This window comes from Cyrtonyx montezumae, unplaced genomic scaffold, assembly GCF_038088225.1.
Source record: "Cyrtonyx montezumae isolate F1298 unplaced genomic scaffold, pur_monq_1.0 scaffold_13, whole genome shotgun sequence".
Taxonomy (NCBI): Eukaryota; Metazoa; Chordata; class Aves; order Galliformes; family Odontophoridae; genus Cyrtonyx; species Cyrtonyx montezumae.
Window position 1 is genome coordinate 33,648,387 of NW_027071859.1, and position 18,143 is coordinate 33,666,529.

An 18,143-nucleotide genomic window follows, 5' to 3' on the forward strand; every position below is an offset into this window, starting at 1 on the left:
ATGGTAGGGAAGACTGATAAAATCTGCTTCATAAGCTTCATTATTTTTACCTTCAAACTTGAATATGTGACCACTTTTGTCATCAAGGGGATCAAAATGTGTGAACAGAAGAGCAATCCCCCTAGGTCAGGCCAAGGGTTCATCTACCTCAATCAAATCAATGGACAAAGAACACTGAAGGAAGAGTACAGAAAAAGTCAAAGTTGCATGATGTTCTCTTCACATATTCTTCCAGCTTCCAGCCATTTACAGGTTTTTTTCTAAGCAAGATGTAATTTCTAAGCAATTAGCAACCTGGAGTGTATTTCTTTTCAAAGACTGCGTTCAGTGTTTTCTTGTATTTACGTAAGCTTCTCTCATGTGCAACAACCTACAATGGGGAAATACCCAGCACAGCATCATCTTCTGTTAATTGTCAACCTTCTTCCAGCTGGTTTCATTTGTTACACCTCACTTCTTTAAAAGGCAGTGAACTGCTGGTCAGTATGGTACCTCTCCCTGAAAAGGACATCTTCTAGGACTGCAACATGTTCCCTGGTTAGTCACTTTCTTCACTGAAAAATTTAAGTGATTCTTCATCCTGAAGATCTACCTTATCTCTAACCATCCTTGGTGACTTTCTCTGACCATCCTCTATTACGTGGCTGTTGTGTTTATGAAGGTGCTTTCTATTTGTGTAAATAAACATTGTTTGACACAAGTGGAAAAAAAAAAACAAAAAAAACCCAAGCTCATGACATTGAAAAATGGACTGGAGACTGAGTAAAATGTTTAATAGATTTTATGTTCAAGATTTTTTCTTGAGTATATAATGGACAAACTGAAATAAAGCCAAATATTGAACACTTCAGGTTAGAGAAAGCTTCTCAGTAGAGAATATTACAAAAACCACCAAACAAAAAAAACAAACAAACAAAAATAAAATAGATTGGAGGTAGTAACTCATCCTTTCAAATAATTCTTACTCTCTTCAATTCCTGTTTTGCTGCAGATGTTCTAACTGCACCATCTGCACATCCTTAAGAAAGCATTATCATACTTTTCAGAGATACATCATTTTGTTTGCTGTTTAATGAAAAGATCATTTACATTTTTGCAAATAAAATATCATATTCACAAATGATGTGCACTTAATTCCATAAAAATAACTTTTTAAAAAGGAAATGATCTTTTTGGTAGCACTTTCATTAGCTATGTCATTTTATATCATTTGATGGACAAACGTAAAAATTTTGCAACATTAATAAGAAAGTGCATAGAAAAGGAAGGGACAAAAACGATTTAGTAGCTTGCAAAACTAGATTACACAGTCCATGTGAATTTATGATCCCATGCAAAAAACATCACCCACTGCCACACTAACAGTACTGTATACAACTGCTTTTATCTTCAGTGCCTGAGAAATATAACGAATATTTTTCTTGTTACTTTCTGGCAGTGGATTAATTAAAATGACGTACAAGAGTTTCTCCTTTTCTGCAGATTCAAGCACAATATTTCTATCTTCTCTGGCTTACTGACTACAGTGGAAATATTATCTTTACTGCTCACTCCAGGGTATAAAGCATTCTTATTCTCAGACCTTAGGTGTGTGCCCAGCTCCTGCTAAAGCCAGTGCCAGTGGTGCGCTGAACCAAGACCTGTGGCATTTCTAAGGGGAAAAGCATAGAGAAGAGAGTAGGGGAAGGGGTAGAGGTCACATAAAAATATCAGTGTGATATCAGGAGTTTACACTGCCTAAAAGAGTGGCCAATGCAGCTGAGGCAGCCTACCTGCTCAGCTCTGTGAAGCGTGATCTACATAGAGATCCCAGCACTCCCTGGGCTCATGGCTTTGCCCTCCTTGGGATGCCCTCCCATTGCCATACACAGGCCAGAGCGAGGGTGAAAATCTCATCGTGCTTCAATGTAAGCTGAAACTCTTTTTTCCTTCCTGAATTAAAAATTCCTTGCACATGTATTTTAGTAATTTCCTAAATCAGGATCAAGATGAGATGCAAACTCTTGCTTTTTTGAGAGACCTGGTTAGTGGTTACAGTGGTGTTGGGTTGGTGGTTGGACTAGAAGATGATCTTAGTGGTCTTTTCCAGCCTTAATGATTCTCTGATTTGCTTGCTTTGCATAGATTAATATTGCTGCATAAGCTTATGGGGATTGTTTTATTTTAACAGTATTTTAGACATTTCCCAACTGTTCTTTCAGCTCCCTTTTCTTATTCTTCTTACAGAAAAATCTTGTTGGAATGCATAGTTTGTCTGCATAGGATCTGCCATCTGTCTCAGGAAATTTAGGATGCATTTGTATAGTTATTTAGGTCTTGATGTATGTGCAGTATCATTTATGTATGGTCTAATGGTTTATGCCATAGATATGAATTTCTTTTCTTTGACAGCTTTACTCTCTCTTTTTGGAAATGAAATTTTTATGGTGAGTTGCAGAGGTTTTCATTATTTCTTTATACCTTCATTTAGTAGAACACACTTAACAAAATAGTAAGTACTCATGTTTTTTTCTTTCTTTGCTGCTGTGCATACAGGAGAGAAATTGCCATCGAAATGAGGGTCATTTTTATCTGATGCTCTATAAAAGAAAATAAATGACAGTTCAAAACAGATTTGGTGCTCCATGATTGGTGGCAAAATTTCGGCACTGTGCAGATGTTACAAGGAGTAAATGAGCAAATAAATTGATCTGTGAATCAGAAAGCTATAGCTAACCATTAAGCCAAATGTACAGCGTTTGATGTGAGTTTTGGAAATAGAGGTCTGTGGTTTCCAATTGTTTCTGTAAAGGGTAGAGATGGGTTTTTCAGGAGAGCTGAGCATTCGTCTTCTGCTTCATTGTGAGAAACTTGTTATATTAGGCCAATATTGCTCACATTTGATTTCCTAACTTTTTTTCTTAGCTCTATAGAAAAACTTTTTGCTTAGAACTGGGTCAGAGTGCTCAGACTGGAAAATTCATTATAGCGAAATTTCAGGGCAACGCTACTTTAGCAGGAAATTGTGTTTGTGGGCTGTGAAAAGATAACCAAGAGAAAAAGCTTGCATGCCTGAAGCAATTAAACCCCAAATCCAGCATGGCTGGATATGGATAATTGGTTGATTAAAATTATTTAACCTACATGTGTTTTGCTCTCTATCCTCATGTTCTTACAATTAGTTACTGGGCAGAACAGGAAGGCTTTAGCCTTTAAATTTTCACTTTGGATGGTAAACCCTTTCCCAAAGAGATGAATTTGTTTTGCATGTGCCTACAAAGTCTTATAACACACCTGATGATGCTTTCTGAAGGTACCGCACTGTAAAAACGCAAGAATTAAATAATAGCATGAAGTTGCTGTGCAGATGAATCAGTTACTATTTTGATCTCGCATTATGTTGTATTACACCTAGAATAATGGAAAATTGTTAATTAAGATCCCCTGATACTTTCGATGATCTAATTTTCTGTTGCTTATAACTGCCAGAATGTAGTCTTTAGGCAGAAATTTTCCATGCTGAATACATGATCCTCATGCTCTTACTTTTGTTTCTGAGGATGCAGGAAGAGTTGCCTGGTGTTTTACTTATCTAGGTACCCTTGCTGTGGAAAAATAGGTTGCTGATCCCATCCTGACCATAAATAAATCAGGGAGGAGCAGCGTCATGAGGAAGTTAGTGGGACAAAGAGGCTGTACCCAGAATCCTTACGAAGGTGGGGAGAAGGGGCAGATAATGTGAAAAGGGAGATGCCTGTGTGCAAGGTCTTTACACAGGGGAAGGTAGAAAGCCAGATGGGAATTGAGAGGAATATTAGGAAGGAGATTTGGTTTGGCAGAGCTGACTAAACAACCCAAGAGCTGGTAAATATACCCAAGTAGATTAGCTAGAAGGTGTCTCAAAGGCAAAACAGAGTTTGAAAGACTTCCACCACTTCTCCCCCATTAAGTTTGGCTAGAGATTTTATCAAAGCAACTTAAAAAGGAGAAGGAGAGGGCCACTGGTGAATTTAATGTGGTAAGACACTGATAGACAAGCTTCATAAACTGGAAGATTTGTGTGTGTTTACCTCACCGTTAATGGTCCCAAAAAGACAGTCAGGTGTTTTACCTGTTTTTCACTTCTAAATCCTGAAGAGTTTTATCTTTATAGATAAGCAGGTAAAAGTAAATTTCTTGTCACAGAAAATGTTCATCAGGTGAATGATGCAGTTGTTTCAAAATGTCATCAGTCTTCCTGGTCCAAGTGGTGTTCACAACAGGTTTTCAGCCAGTGGAAGTCAAAATGTCAGCTCCCTTTGAAGATCATAGAAGCAAATAGTGTATAAATGAATCTCTTATTTTTATTGTCACAGAACTGATTTTATCCAGGCTGCTCACGTGCTGCACTTGCTAATCTCAGGGGAAGATGTTTGTGATCTTCTGAAAAACCTTAACAGACACTGAGTTTGTCTTCTCAGAGAAGAACCCACTGGATCACTTGGTCTGATTTTGTGTCTGCAGGAGGCTTTCTCCATCTCTCTATTGCTCTCATGTTGAGTCCAGGAGCTCAACTGCAGTTTGTGTTTAAACAATACCTGTTGGAAAAGCGCCCAACCTTGCTGAGAGACACAAAAAGTCTGGAAGGCTAACACTTCCCTTGGCAATTTGTTTCAGAGGTTTATTGCCTTCTGTGCTAAATAAGAAATACTCCTCTTTGAAACTATGAACACATCTGCCTCCATCTTTCAGCTGCTGACTTTTTGTCCTGCTAAAGTCAAGTATTTTAGTACTATGTATTTTTTCTTTATGGAAAATTTTTCTTCCCTAACACTCTAATCAATCACTTATTAGTCTCCTTTTATAAGTAAGCTTCTTAAAAGTCTTCTCAAAAGCCTTCCCCTCTAGTATTTGGGTACTTTTTCTTACTCCTTCTTAGATAACTTCTGATTTTTCAGCATTCTCTGTTTAGCCAAGAGCTTAATATGCCCTATGACACCTCCAGGGATGGTGACTCTACCACCCCCCTGGGCAGCCTGTGCCAGTGCCTCACCACTCTTCTTATTTTTCTGTGGTAAACAGTGCATAGATTAAGAGTTGTTCATATATATATGTTCCTGGTTGTTCCGTATGTCTGTCCCACCCTCATTTACCATGCCATCCATCTTCATGTACCCATTTCACCCATTTCAGCAGTAGCAGCTGTTGGAGAAGAATTCAATGTTTGTTGGCCTGGACGTGAGAGGGTTTAATAGAAACACAACTTCAAATCTCTTTCAGTTTGAAGAATATGCCTGTGACTGCATTTCATGTTAAGGGGTTATACAGTAAAATAATAGAAGAAGCACAGTCCATTAAACTGCACTCAATTAAACGTGCATTTGGATGCTTTGTCAGATAGACATTACCCCTTCTCTTTGTAGAGAGATCCCCTCTGTTATTCCAGTGCCTCCTGGCTCATACAAATGTCACAAGAGGCACCTGGGGACGTTGTCCTTGTCTCTGCCTGGGGCTAGCACCAATCCAGACTGGATAGATATTTCATGTTGTTTTTCATTCTAAAGAGTGTGAAATATATACTTCAGCATTTTTAGTAATGAAAAATCCAGATTTTCCCAAAAAGCTATAACTCCATCTGACTATCTTTTTTCCTTCAGGACCAGTAAAATGGATAATGGTCCATGACAGTGATATTCTCATATTTGCTTTTCCTTATCTTTTTTTGCTCAAGCTCAGAGTGGCAAAAGAAAGCCCAGAAACTCTTTAATTTTCAAAAGTTAAAATGATAAATTTAGTGTTACATTTTTGCAGATTTTCACAGCATCTCCACGCCATTGACTTCGATGTGTTTTTTTGCCTGACTTTTAATTTTTGCAGTAAAACTTCCTTGGGTGTCCTGGAAAGGACCTACCAAACCCTTCAGAGCTGTCTTAAAATTTCAGCTGGTGTTGGATAAGATTGTTTCATCAGCCAGTTACATGTCAAACTTTAGCAGAGAAAGAATTGTATCCATCACTGCCTCTCACAAGAGATGCCTGTCTCTGGCTGACTGATTCACAGTAATGTTTGAAAAATGAACTGTATTGCTAGACTTTTCAAAGTCTAGTGAATGAAAATGCATTAAACAGGAAGCAAAATGGGATCAGAATACAATGCAGAATCCTTCTTTCCAAGTGTCACTTGTAAGCATAGGTATAATTCACCTAACCTTGCTTACTTATTCTTGCCCTCCTTCTTTCCTTCTTTCCTTTATTTATTTTTCCTTCTTTCCTTCCTTCCTTCTTTCCTTCCCTCCTCCCTTCCTGGACTTCACTAAAGACAGCAAAAGAAGGAGCTTGTAATAGAGATACCATTAAAGCAGTGTGAATCACCAAGGAGAACAAGATGTGAGCTCATGGACATGAAACCTCATTCCTACAAAGATTTGAGTCCAAATTGTTTCCTGACAATTGTAAAGCTATTGGAAGGCTGATGCTGAGCACTGGTTTCCTCACATTGCTGTCTAGGGACACAGGTATTGCTTTCTTACCCCAGGATTTCCTACACAATCTCATGAAGTTCTGCTTTTCATGGCAGCGGGTAATATGCTGTAGAACATGGCAGCTGTACAGGAGCAACACCAGAGAGCTTGACTTAACTTCTGGTGCTGTAAACACTTGGCAGATGCCTCATGCTCATCAGTAAATGTCTTATCAACAGGTTCTGTCATCAGATATGAACTCTGTCCATGAGGCATCCACTTTGGACGTACAACAAATGCTGTGGGACCAGCATGTGGCCTTGTTACATCTCTCAGGAACTGCAGCTCTGGAATACCTGGTTTACCTCTCTCTGCAAGTCAATGCAATTAATGTATTTTTGTAAACTTTCAGTGCAGATCAGTATACATATACATAGCAACAAAACCAATGCCAATAGAATCACATGGCAGGAAATATAATGTTAACTTGATCCTGGCCATGCTTTTATAGTTAATAAGAGAAAATCAGGAAATAAGGAGAGTGTTGGATTTAATTTTGAATTTCCTGGGCCCTTGCTGTTTGTTGTCTTGAAGATAACACCATCTAAACATACAGGGTCTTAAAAATTTAATTTCCTTTTTCTATTTCCTAGTTCCTGTTGCTCAGGCTTTCAGGCTGCTAGTGAGGCTCCTCTTGAAGCAGAGACTTCTTGTCATTCTGTCATTCTGCGTGTGCCTTCTGATTCACACTGCATTTACATTTCTCCTGCTCCTTTCCACCTTTTTCCCAAGTGAAAGCTATCTGTTCCCCCACACAATCAGCCTGCAGTGCTGGAGAGAAGGCATAGAAAGCAGAATTTGTTGGTACTGCCAGACCTTTCACATTTTCCATTTCACTCTCCTGTCCATGTCACCGAAGATGACTGCTGCCCAACAGGGTATGTCAGCAGAGCTTACAGAGAGCACGTTTGATCTCTCTGACCAATATGATCTGTGAGAACGAGTAATCCCCTTTCTGGAGGCCAGAAATAGACCCTATCCTGTCATCACACTCAAAGACCAATAGCCAGAAGCACAGGTATTTCCCTGGGATGTGACCAAGCTCACCAGCGTCATTTCCAGCTCCTGACACACCAGCAAGGAAGGGAAAACCACCAAGATTTCCAGCACTTCTGTTGTCCTTGCTGTGTGGGCTGATGGTTGCCCATGGGCCAGGGAGCTCCCTTGCCATCTCACAGAAACCTCCCCCCACTTTTCCAAGCACAAATACAGGTTGCACAGAGAATGGCTTGAGAGCAGCTCTGAGGAGAGGGATTTGGGGCTGTCAGCTGATGAAAGATTCAGCATGAGCTGGCAATACGCGCTTGCAGCCCATAAGGCCAACTGTATCCTGGGTTGAATCAAGAGATGTATGACCACTAGGTCAGGGAATGTGATTCACCTCTATTTTGCTCCTGTGAAACCCCAGCTGGAGTACTGCATCCAGTTCTGAGGCCCCCAGCACAAGAAGGACATGGAGGTGTTGGAGCAGGTCCAGAGTTTGGCCACAAAGATTATCAGAGGGCTGGAACAGCTCCCCTGTGAAGATAGGCTCAGAGAGCTGGGGCTCTTCAGACTGGAGAAGTGAAGGGGAACATTAGTGACCTTCCAGTACTTGAAGAGAGCCCACGGGAAGACTGGAGAGGGACTTTTTATAAGGGCATGTAGTGACAAGACAAGGGGAAATGGCTTTAAACAGGAAGAGGGTAGATTTAGTCTAGATATTAGGAAGAAATTCTTTACTGTGAGGGTGATGAGACACTGGAACAGGTTGCCCAGAGAAGTTGTGGATGCCCTGCCCTGGAGGTGTTCAAGGCCAGGGTGGATGGGGCTTTGAGCAACCTGTTCTGATGGGAGTTGTCCCTGACTATAGCAGGGGGTTGGAACTACATGATCTTAAAGGTCTCTTCCACACACAAACCATTCTATGATTCTATAAAACCAGCAAATTTAATTTTATTCTGATATAGAATGTGGCTACCTCATCTGGGGCTCTGTGAAAGCTGAGAGCTTGACCTTGATTGATTAAAATACAATGTCTATAGGCAGAGCAGTGCCTGCTGTCCTCTCACTTCCATCTCATAGCCTAGGCTTGTTTGGTCTTTGTGTCGACTTATTCAGTGATTTAAACCTACTCTGTATTTCTGATCACCAGTACCTTTACTGATGGGACATCTCCTGTCCTTTCAGTGTAGAACTCTGCATAGAAAAAATAAAGCCACAATTTCTAACAGAGGGTCTTTTGTTAATTCTACCCAGGAACACTACTTCCCACTGAAACCAAAATAAATTTATGGTAACTGGTTTGGTATATGTTGAAATTATTTTCCAATAATGGGTAGATAGTCTTGTTTATTATTTATGTGCATGCAATTCCGGTAGCAATTAACACCTTAATGAAATCTTTACATAGAATATATTCTTTAATGAAAACACAATCGTGAATATGATTTGCTGCTCATAGCAAATCCAATATAATTAGATTTGGTTTAATAACATGCAAAACTATTAACATATGAAGAATGTACTCCAAAAACATTCCTGCAATCACACAGGATCACCAGAAGAAGCTGAACTCTCATTTCCAAAGCTCCTTCAGCACAGATGAGGGTGAGAGGCTGTTGCCATTACATCATGGTGACCCTGTTGGTGAGATATTCAACCATTTATTTGCAGAAAGCCTGCACATTGTGAAGTTTTATTTGCCTTTCCTCCCCAGAGGATTTTACCCCTTGAGCAAGAGATGAAACCTCTTTCAAGTTTAGGTTTCAGGAAACCCAAAACTCAATGAGAAATTAAGGTCGTGTTTGGTTTGGGGATTTGATCATATTATATCCACTGGTGACAGCGGCTGATGGGGCTTTGTCTGCATTGTCCCCAAGCACATAGTGGCAAAGCTGCTGTTTGTGCTGGTGGAGATGAGGAGGTCCCCAAGCAGCAGTAAATTGCACAAATGCAAATCACAGTTTGCTGACCTGAACAAAGCGTTTCTCTGGCATCAGTATGTTGGTCCTGCAAGTGGAGCATTTCTCCAAGGCAGCCTAAGGCTAGTGGCTAGCAGCTGCATGGATGTCACAAAACATTCTTTGGGATAGTTTAATGCATGCTCAACCCAGGTGGCTCATGTCCCAACAGTGTTCTTAGAGTGCCCAGGAGTCCGTGCACAATAACTGGCCCTAAAGCAGAGTTTTCTGACTTCTGTCCTGGTTTCTGACGATTTTTTTAAAGGAAAGGATCACAGTGTTCTGCTCAAACACACTGGGCAAACCAGAGAAGAACTTAGATGGGAACATCTCTGAATGACTTAGGAACCTGGAGGCCATTTACAGCATGTTATCAGCCTTTGGCTGAGGCTAAACCCCTATGGAAGGAATCCTCTTGCTGAGATCCATTTTGTCATAGCCCCAAGATTACTAATACATCAGGACTCACATTTTCTGGTGTGGCCTTGAAGAGCTGTTTTAACACACCTAATTAAGCCCAGAAATGTGTGTTTGGCGTTCTAGTGACAACAGAACCGCCTAATAATCTTTAGCACTTATGTACATATGAAATGGTGCGTACAACATCAAAGCTGTGCACACATTAAATAATTCATCCTGATAATAAACCCTGGAGGCAGGAACAAGGGACTTTAGCTAAATAGCATCCCTGCTCCTGCAGCACATTGCCATTGGAACCACAGGGCTAAGTGCTGTGAACACCAGGTGCCAAGTGCTATGCTCTATCTCTCTGCCCTCCCTGCTCTGCAGAGGATGTATGTAGCAGCTCCTCTGTTATTTGGAACATTTCCTACTTGCAGGCATGCTCCTGTGGGAAGCAGCTACGAGTCCACATCACAATGCATCCCATAAAAATAGACTTGCCAGCCCGGGTTGGAGGGTCTGGGTCTGCCAAGGAGCAGCAATGTGATGAGGATCAGTGTTGCTGTTTGAACTATTTGTGTTATGGGTGCCCACACAGCCTTGCACCCCTTGCTTCACCAGTGGGCAGGGGCAGGATGCTGGTTGTGGAGAAAAACCCAAAACAAGGCAAATACGGCAGCTGTGTCACTGACTTCCTGCTCATGACCAAAGAGTATAGCCCTCTCAAGGTCACCCTCCTACTGACTGTCATGATCAAATTCAATCAACTGTCACCAAAAATGGCATCATGATGACTTGAAAAAAAATCTCTTTCAAAACATGAGGGTTCTTAGAAGGGTGGGGCTTCACTTCCCTCTGCTTCAGCCCAAGTGAGGAAGCAGCATGCTGCTGGGAAGCAGAATTTTCCACAGACCTCTTCTTATGCTCGGGAAGTGTCCCCTCGCATGATGTGATCTGCATGGTTCAGCACTGTGTCACATGCGTTGGCTTTTGTTTCCCTCTTCCCCTGAGTGGTGAGGTGTGTGACACCTCTGACAAAGCCCATCTGCAGAAGGCAGCATTCTAAAGTCGAGAGAGATGGCATCTAATGCTCTGGGAAAGAGCCAGCTCAGATGCAATAATCATTTGATGTTTCACTGGCCGAGAACGGTAACTCTTGCTGTTCTGCTGGCAATTTGCAGGGATGTGGTTCTTCACATCCTGCCTTGCTAACAGATTATTTTTCCAAGAAGCCTTTGGACTTAGAACATTATAATTGCCTTGCTGTTTTATTTTAATCTTGGTTCCTATTTGCTGAAGGTGTCATTCTGCTCACTAGAAGTTTACCTGTGAAGTTTCTATTGCCTCTTCTAGATGTTGGCACTGAGTCTATGCATTCTTTAAAAAGACACTTTATCTTCAAAGAAAACACCCAAAAATTCTTGTGCATACTCCAGAGCATCACACTGTATACAAGAGGCTCTGTGGGGACCTAGTAAACAGGGAACATTTTCTATCTAAATGTGTTTGGACATTCCTTTATAGAGCATGTGGAAATGTATTCCATTTTCAAATAGATACACCCTCCTCCTGTAACATGAGTCAAGAGGAGAAAGCCCACACAGTTGTTTTGGTTACTTAGGAACTTCCATGCCTGATTAATCAGTTTCTCTCCTCTGCTTCAAGGAACCTAATTGAACTTGTCATTTTTTTTTCCCCCTGAAATGTAGTCATAGACTCAAAAAATCCTGGTATTTCCAATATTTATTTTCCACATCGCCCTTGCCAAATGTAGATCCCCTTGGGGGTGTTACAGGTTGACTTCCAGATTAGCTAAGGTCATCCTGTACATTTTCTGGTCCATGGGGAACGGGGCCTCTTCTGTTCTTTTGGTGTAGTTTGGCAGGACCCAAGCCCATTTCTATAAGATGAGGTCTTCCGTATCAGCACGTGCCTCTTCCTCTTGCTTTCACCATATCTTTTCCCTCCAGCATCTTCCAATTACAGTATTCTTTCCATTACCATTAAATTTAATATAATCCATCAAGTTGTCCCAGAGGGAATATCTTTCACTCTGGATTTATCTGCTAATAGACACATGGTAGCAGATGATCTCTCCCCCTCTCTTTTCTGGGAGATTATTAATTACTAACGCGATTTTATCGCAGAAACCTGACAGTCTTCAAACATAGCCTCATATCTTCCCATTTCATTTGAATTTCTCCAGTGTAAATTACTGCATCACAGTCCTGGTTTCTATAGGTGCTCATTACATCCTGACATAATTCATAAAAAATAGAAATAGGTGATGTTATGGGTGTGCTTCTTCTTCCTTAGCTCCCCATCCATCGTTAAATTCTATTCTTTTTGGCACAGTTATACACTCATTTTTCACAGGTTTATAAATGTTTCAGTGGGGGCCCAGGATCAAATTCTCAGCTATAGGCACAGGGCTCCCATCTAGATGAATAGCTTCTTAGGTTTAAGGCCAGAAAGAACCATTAGATCATCTGTTCTTACTTCCCGTGTATCACAGCCCATTACATTTCACGCAATTACCCATGTATTGAACCTAATAGCTTCTTTGGCTAAAGTACATCTTCTAGAAAGGCATCCAGCCATGATTTGAAGCTCTCCAGAGATAAGAATCCAAAGTCTCCCCTGAGGATTTGTTCCAGTGGTTAATTACCGTCACTCTGAAAAATATATGCCTTATTTCCCATTTTAATTTGTCTGGCTTCAGCTTCTAGCCACTGGCTCTTGTTATGCATTTTTCTGCTGGTTAAGGAGCCTTTTAGTAGCTGGTATTTCCTCCTGAGGAAATATTTCACATGTTACAAGAGAGTCATCTTTCAGTCTTCTTTGTGGTAAAAAACAAAAACAAAACAAAACAAGCAAAAACCCAACATTGTTATGAGCTACCTTTCCTTTCACAGAAAACAAAAATGGATTCTCAGGCCACTGAATCATTTATATGACTTTTTTGTCAACTTCTTCGATTTTCCCTCACAAGAAATGACATCCATGCATCTGAAAACAACTCCTTGTAATGTGCAAGAGTAAGCCTAGCTGCCATCTTCACCATTCATTTGGGTGTAGCCTGGACAACACCACGGTCATGCATAAACACCATTGGGTCCAGCCCTGGGAGGTGAGGAGCCTTCTCAGCCAGCTCAGCACAGCCTGAAAGCCCAGTTGGAAGCAGACCTCCCATGGAAAGATGTTCAGTGAGGTACGAAGCACGGGGCGATGAATGAATGACCGTGCTGTGGTGAGGTAGATGGGCTCCCTGGGCACGGTCCCCTGGGGTTTCTCCACAAAGGATCTGTTTTGCTGTATTTTGCTTTGCTCTCCTGAGTGTTGTAAACTTCTCTTCAAATCCTGAGTGGCCATTCCTGTGTGGTACTTAGATGAGGAAAAAGCAGCTGCTGAACAAGTGCATCGTTTGTTCCCAGCCTGTCCAAGGCTAATGGTTATTTTTATTAGCAGTAAGATTATGAAAACTTCACTTCCAAAAGAATGAACAACAAGTAGCTTTAAGGAAGTTTTATGACTGAACTGGGATGCACTATTGTTTTTGCTGCTTGTGGACTCCAAGGGAAACAAGGATTGGAAGCACTTAGCATCGGGCTCAGCCTACCTTGGCTCCATCTGTGTTCAGTCAAATCCCGACCGGCTACCAATACCCATTGTCATGTTGCTGCTGAGCCCAGAGCTACTACTGGCAGAGGTTAGATGAGACTGGACCTCAGGTGATGGTAGGTGGCTGAGGCAGCCACCTCCTGCCTGTTGATCTGGCTCAGGACCAAGCTGTCACTCCAGAGCTGGCATCCAGATGAACATAAACCTTTATGCTCTAAGAGGCAGATGTTAGTGGTGGTTGCTAAGATTTTAGGTGCTTTTAGATATTAGATTATTCCAAAGCATGCTGAATTAACGAGGCTTTGAGTGCCTGAAGCTGGTGTGTGGTGGGATTTGGACTTGCCTATGGCAGTACAAGGCAAGGAAGGCACTAATCAGAGTTGCCTGTGAGGGATGCATCAACCCCAGCCATGTGCCTGCTCTTGCTGCCTGGTGTTTCATGCTGTTGTCTTCTGGTACACATGTAGGGATGGCGACCAGTACCAAGCAGTTTCCTGCCACCTGTGCCAGCCAGACCTGTGGAAGTGCTTCCACTTCGCTCTTTGAGCTTCATTAGCAGGCTTGGTACACACATCCCAAGCCAAGGAATCACAGCAGTGAGTGAGTACACTCAGCCTTGAAAAGCAAAGATGAATACTGTGGGGGCACTAGAAGTGACTGTGTTTGCAGGGAAGGAGGAGAGGCTGAGCACTCAGCTGGACCTGCCCTGGCTGACAAGCCAGCGAATACAAGGTTTGGGTTCTGTTTTGGGGTCCTACAAGAAGGGTCAAGGTGGGATAATCCACATCTCTCCTAAGTCCACTTTGGATCATTGTGCTCATGGACATACTGGAAAGAAAATACCTCTGCTAATGGATGGTCTTTGGACCTTGATCTTCTACAAACCTCATGGCCATTCTGCAAGGCCCTTCCCTTGGGCATCTGGAGAAGGGAAAGATGAGTCAGGGAGGAACTGAGGCAGGAAAGAAGCCTTCCTTGCTGTTGAAATATTTTATTTTCCAGGGAGGGGGGATAGCTATTTATTTACCTTTGATGAAGCCAGTGCAAACCATTTGTTTGATGGATTAGGCCGTTAGTTTTAATTTGTCAGGTTGCCTAGGGTACAGGACAGGCAGGTTAGCTGGAGCAATTGTCTCTATACAAATGGAAAGAATAATGTCCTGAAAAGACAGCATTACAGGGGCTGCTCTCCTCTGCAGGCTGTTCTGCGATACTTACCCTTTAAATCCCAGTCAAGTCTCTTGAGGAGATCTGAGTTAGCAGTTAAAAGTAAAGGCTTGCATGGCCTTTTAGCTGCAGACTAAATACCACTCTAATACTGTACCCTTTGACATACACATTGCTGTTTTTTTCCCTCGTAGGAGTGGTTTGATAAAGACTGTTTATTTTTTATTTCTGCTGTTGCTATTACCCCAAGCCTTTATTATCACGAGTTGCTGGGTATAACAGCAATATATGTAAAAGCAGGCCATTAACTCAGTGACTTGCAAAGTACAATATTATAGTATTACAAGAGTCTAGTCCTCTTTGTCCACCAGTCTTGCTCATTACTGGTAACATCTGGCTCTTTGAGTCCCCAGTTGAGGTTAGAGTGGCTCAAGGGCACACAAGATGCACAGGTATGAAGCCAGAGATGAAACCAACCTGCATCATCTTCCTAAGTGCAACATTGCACGCCAGGACACACATGGGGTTCTTTGCCCTCCTGGGAATGGATGTGGTTGCAGTTATTTCTGTACAGCAAATATATCCACAGTATTGGCAGTGTGACTGGCAAATGTACTGGCCTCTATTGTTATGCTTAGGAATGTGGCAGAGCTCCTCTAATTTACAGCAGCTTCTCTTCCTGATTTAGTTTTCTACCTATTTTCCCCTAGAGAAAATTGATTTTTTCAATACAGAGCTAGATAGTTCCTTTATATATATATATATATATATATATGTACATATGTATATATATATATAATTTTGTGTTTGTGTGTGTGTGTGTTAACAACACAGGCCTGCAAAGATTTTCTGCAAAATAAAAGTTTGTCTTATTATTTTTTAGGTGCAAACATTTCCCATTCACTCATACTGTCCCCAGTAAGGATTCCAATAAAATTTGAGTAAGAAAACAAAGAGCTTACAGTACCAAAGAGGCTGCACTGGTTGTAGTTATTGCGGATGCACCTGAGATATAGTTTGAGCCCATTACTGCCTATCAACTGGGCAGCAGTTCCTGCTGCTTAGCATTTTCACGCCTCTCTGTAGCAGCGGCAGAATGGCTGCTTTGACTCCTAGTATCTTACTACCTTGGTTTCCATTAACAACAATGCAAAAGTAGAAACAGCAATATAGAGAGGGATGCCATGAAGCAGGCAATGCTGTGGTTTTGCCCCAGTGGCAATGGGTGCCTGCACCCAGAGAAGCTCACATTGTGCGATGTAACACGAAGGGGTATGGTTTAGTGAGAGACTCAGTAGGTCAGATTGATAGATGCGCTGATTTTGAAGGTCTTTTCCAACTTAGATGATTCTGCGATTTTCTAGGATTCTCCAGGGGCTGTTGTGGCACAAAACTTACTCTGTCTGCCCTGGGACCTTGTGTACCAGTATGGAGAGGCGTTCTCTGTGGCATGCCCAACGTGAGGTTGTCCACCTGTTTGGGAGATGAAGGCATGCTCTGCCCAGCCACTTGAGCATAGAAGCTTCTGAAGACTCAGAAGAAGTGAAGATATCTTTCAAGACAAGGAAAGGATAAAGGGAATTTTTCAAACAGTTAGGTTCATTGAAAAATAATATGTATTGATACCTTTCACTCACACTGAGAACAGAAAGAGTTTTCTTAGCTCTAGTGAAGACTTTACCTTTGAAGGTCACAGATGCATCCCCTGGAATAGCTCTGCAGCTCTAGTATTTAAATGGGCTCCAAGTTTCCCTTGGAGTTGCTTGTGTGGAAGAGAAGAACACTTTTAGATTGCTCCGATAATGAACACCAAGACCCTGAAGTCTCATTATGTGTTTGGCACAGCAGGAGTCTGGTTTGATGGAGCTGTTGAGTTGCCTGTGTGACAATTCCAGTGCCATTCACCAGCTCTGAAACTATGGCCACATGCAGAAAAAAAGTTTTAGATCAGTAGATCAGTATATCTGCATGTGTCTCATTAGGCAGACATGCAGGGACTTGTGTTGGCACTATGGGGAGAGGCAGCATGGAGAGAAGAAGGACCAAACAGAGGGAGGACAAGGAACCATGGGAAATAATACATCAGGTCATAATCTTATGCTTCACTGTTATTCACTTTCCGAGAAGAAACACTTTCCATTCATTTCCACCTCCACACACTGCTCTCTTGAAGGCAAGTGCCTGCTCCCTTTTGAGACCTGAGTCTACATTTCATAGTCAGCAGAAGGATTTAAGCCTCAGCAGGGGCCAGCTGACACAGCAGCTAAGATTAGATCACAAACTACTATTTTAAATCGCTGTGTAAGCAGCAAGAAAAGGCAAAGAGCAAAAATATAAGAATAGTGTGGCACTGAGTTTGAAGGCTCCCTCTGTTCTTTCTTATGATACCGAGTAGCTAAGTAAAGAAAGGCCCTGTAGCATTTTGTGAGGCGTGGACACCCTCATTTCCAGCCAGGACTGAGTGTCTTGAGTGAGAGAACGCAAAAGGCCTCTATTTGTATATCTGTTTGGGAGATCACTATAGGGGAAGACCTGTCCTGCCAGCTGCTGCCTGCACAGCCAGTAGTGAGCCAACTCAGTTGTCTAATGAAGCTCATCCCAGGCCTCAGCCTCAAGGAAAGGAGGCTAAAGGACTAACCTGCAGATAGCAGGTGCAGAAAAAACTGAGTTAAAATGCCACATTTCTAGATGGAGCATGGTCCTCTGTGAATCTTATGACATTTTGCTGTGAAAATACTCTTCCTCTAACCTACTGGAGTACCACGTCCAGGTCTGGGGCCCCCAGCACAAGAATGACACAGAGCTCTTGAAACAGGTTCAGAGGAGGGCCACCAAAAGGATCAGAGGGCTGGAGCATATCTCCTGTGAGGAAAGGTTGAGAGAACTGGGCTTCTTTAGCTTGGAGAAGAGAAGGCTCTGAGGAGCCCTCATTGTGGCTTTCCACTACTTGAAGGGAGCATATAAACAGGAGGGGGAACACGGGTTGATAGTGATAGGACAAGGGAGAATAGTTTCAAACTAAGACAGGGGAGATTTAGGTTAGGTGTTAGGAGGAAGTTTTTCACTCAGAGAGTGGTGACACACTGGAACAGGTTGCCCAGAGAGGTTGTGGATGCCCCATCCCTGGAGGCATTCAAGGCAAGGCTGGATGTGGCTCTGGACATCCTAGTCTAGTGGTTGGCAGCCCTGCCCATGTCAAGGAGGTTGAAAATAGATGATCTTTGAGGTCCTTTTCAACCCAGGCCATTCTATGTTTCTATGGTCCTACCTAGAGAGATTTAGACTTGCAGTCATCTGTACACAGCCACGTTTTGGTCAGCTCCAAGATACAGAGGGGAGGTCACCAGTGCTAAAAGTGGAAGCTTTCCATAGCAACGTGGACTGAAAAAAGGAATGTATGCACAGTCCAAGCCTACCACTGATACAGTCTAGGCCCCATTCCTCACCTCTTGCACTAGGCTCATTGTCCCTTCTCCTTTCCCATCAACATGCCCAGCCGCAGTCCTGCAGGCCCCTTGCAGAGGCAGAGCCCA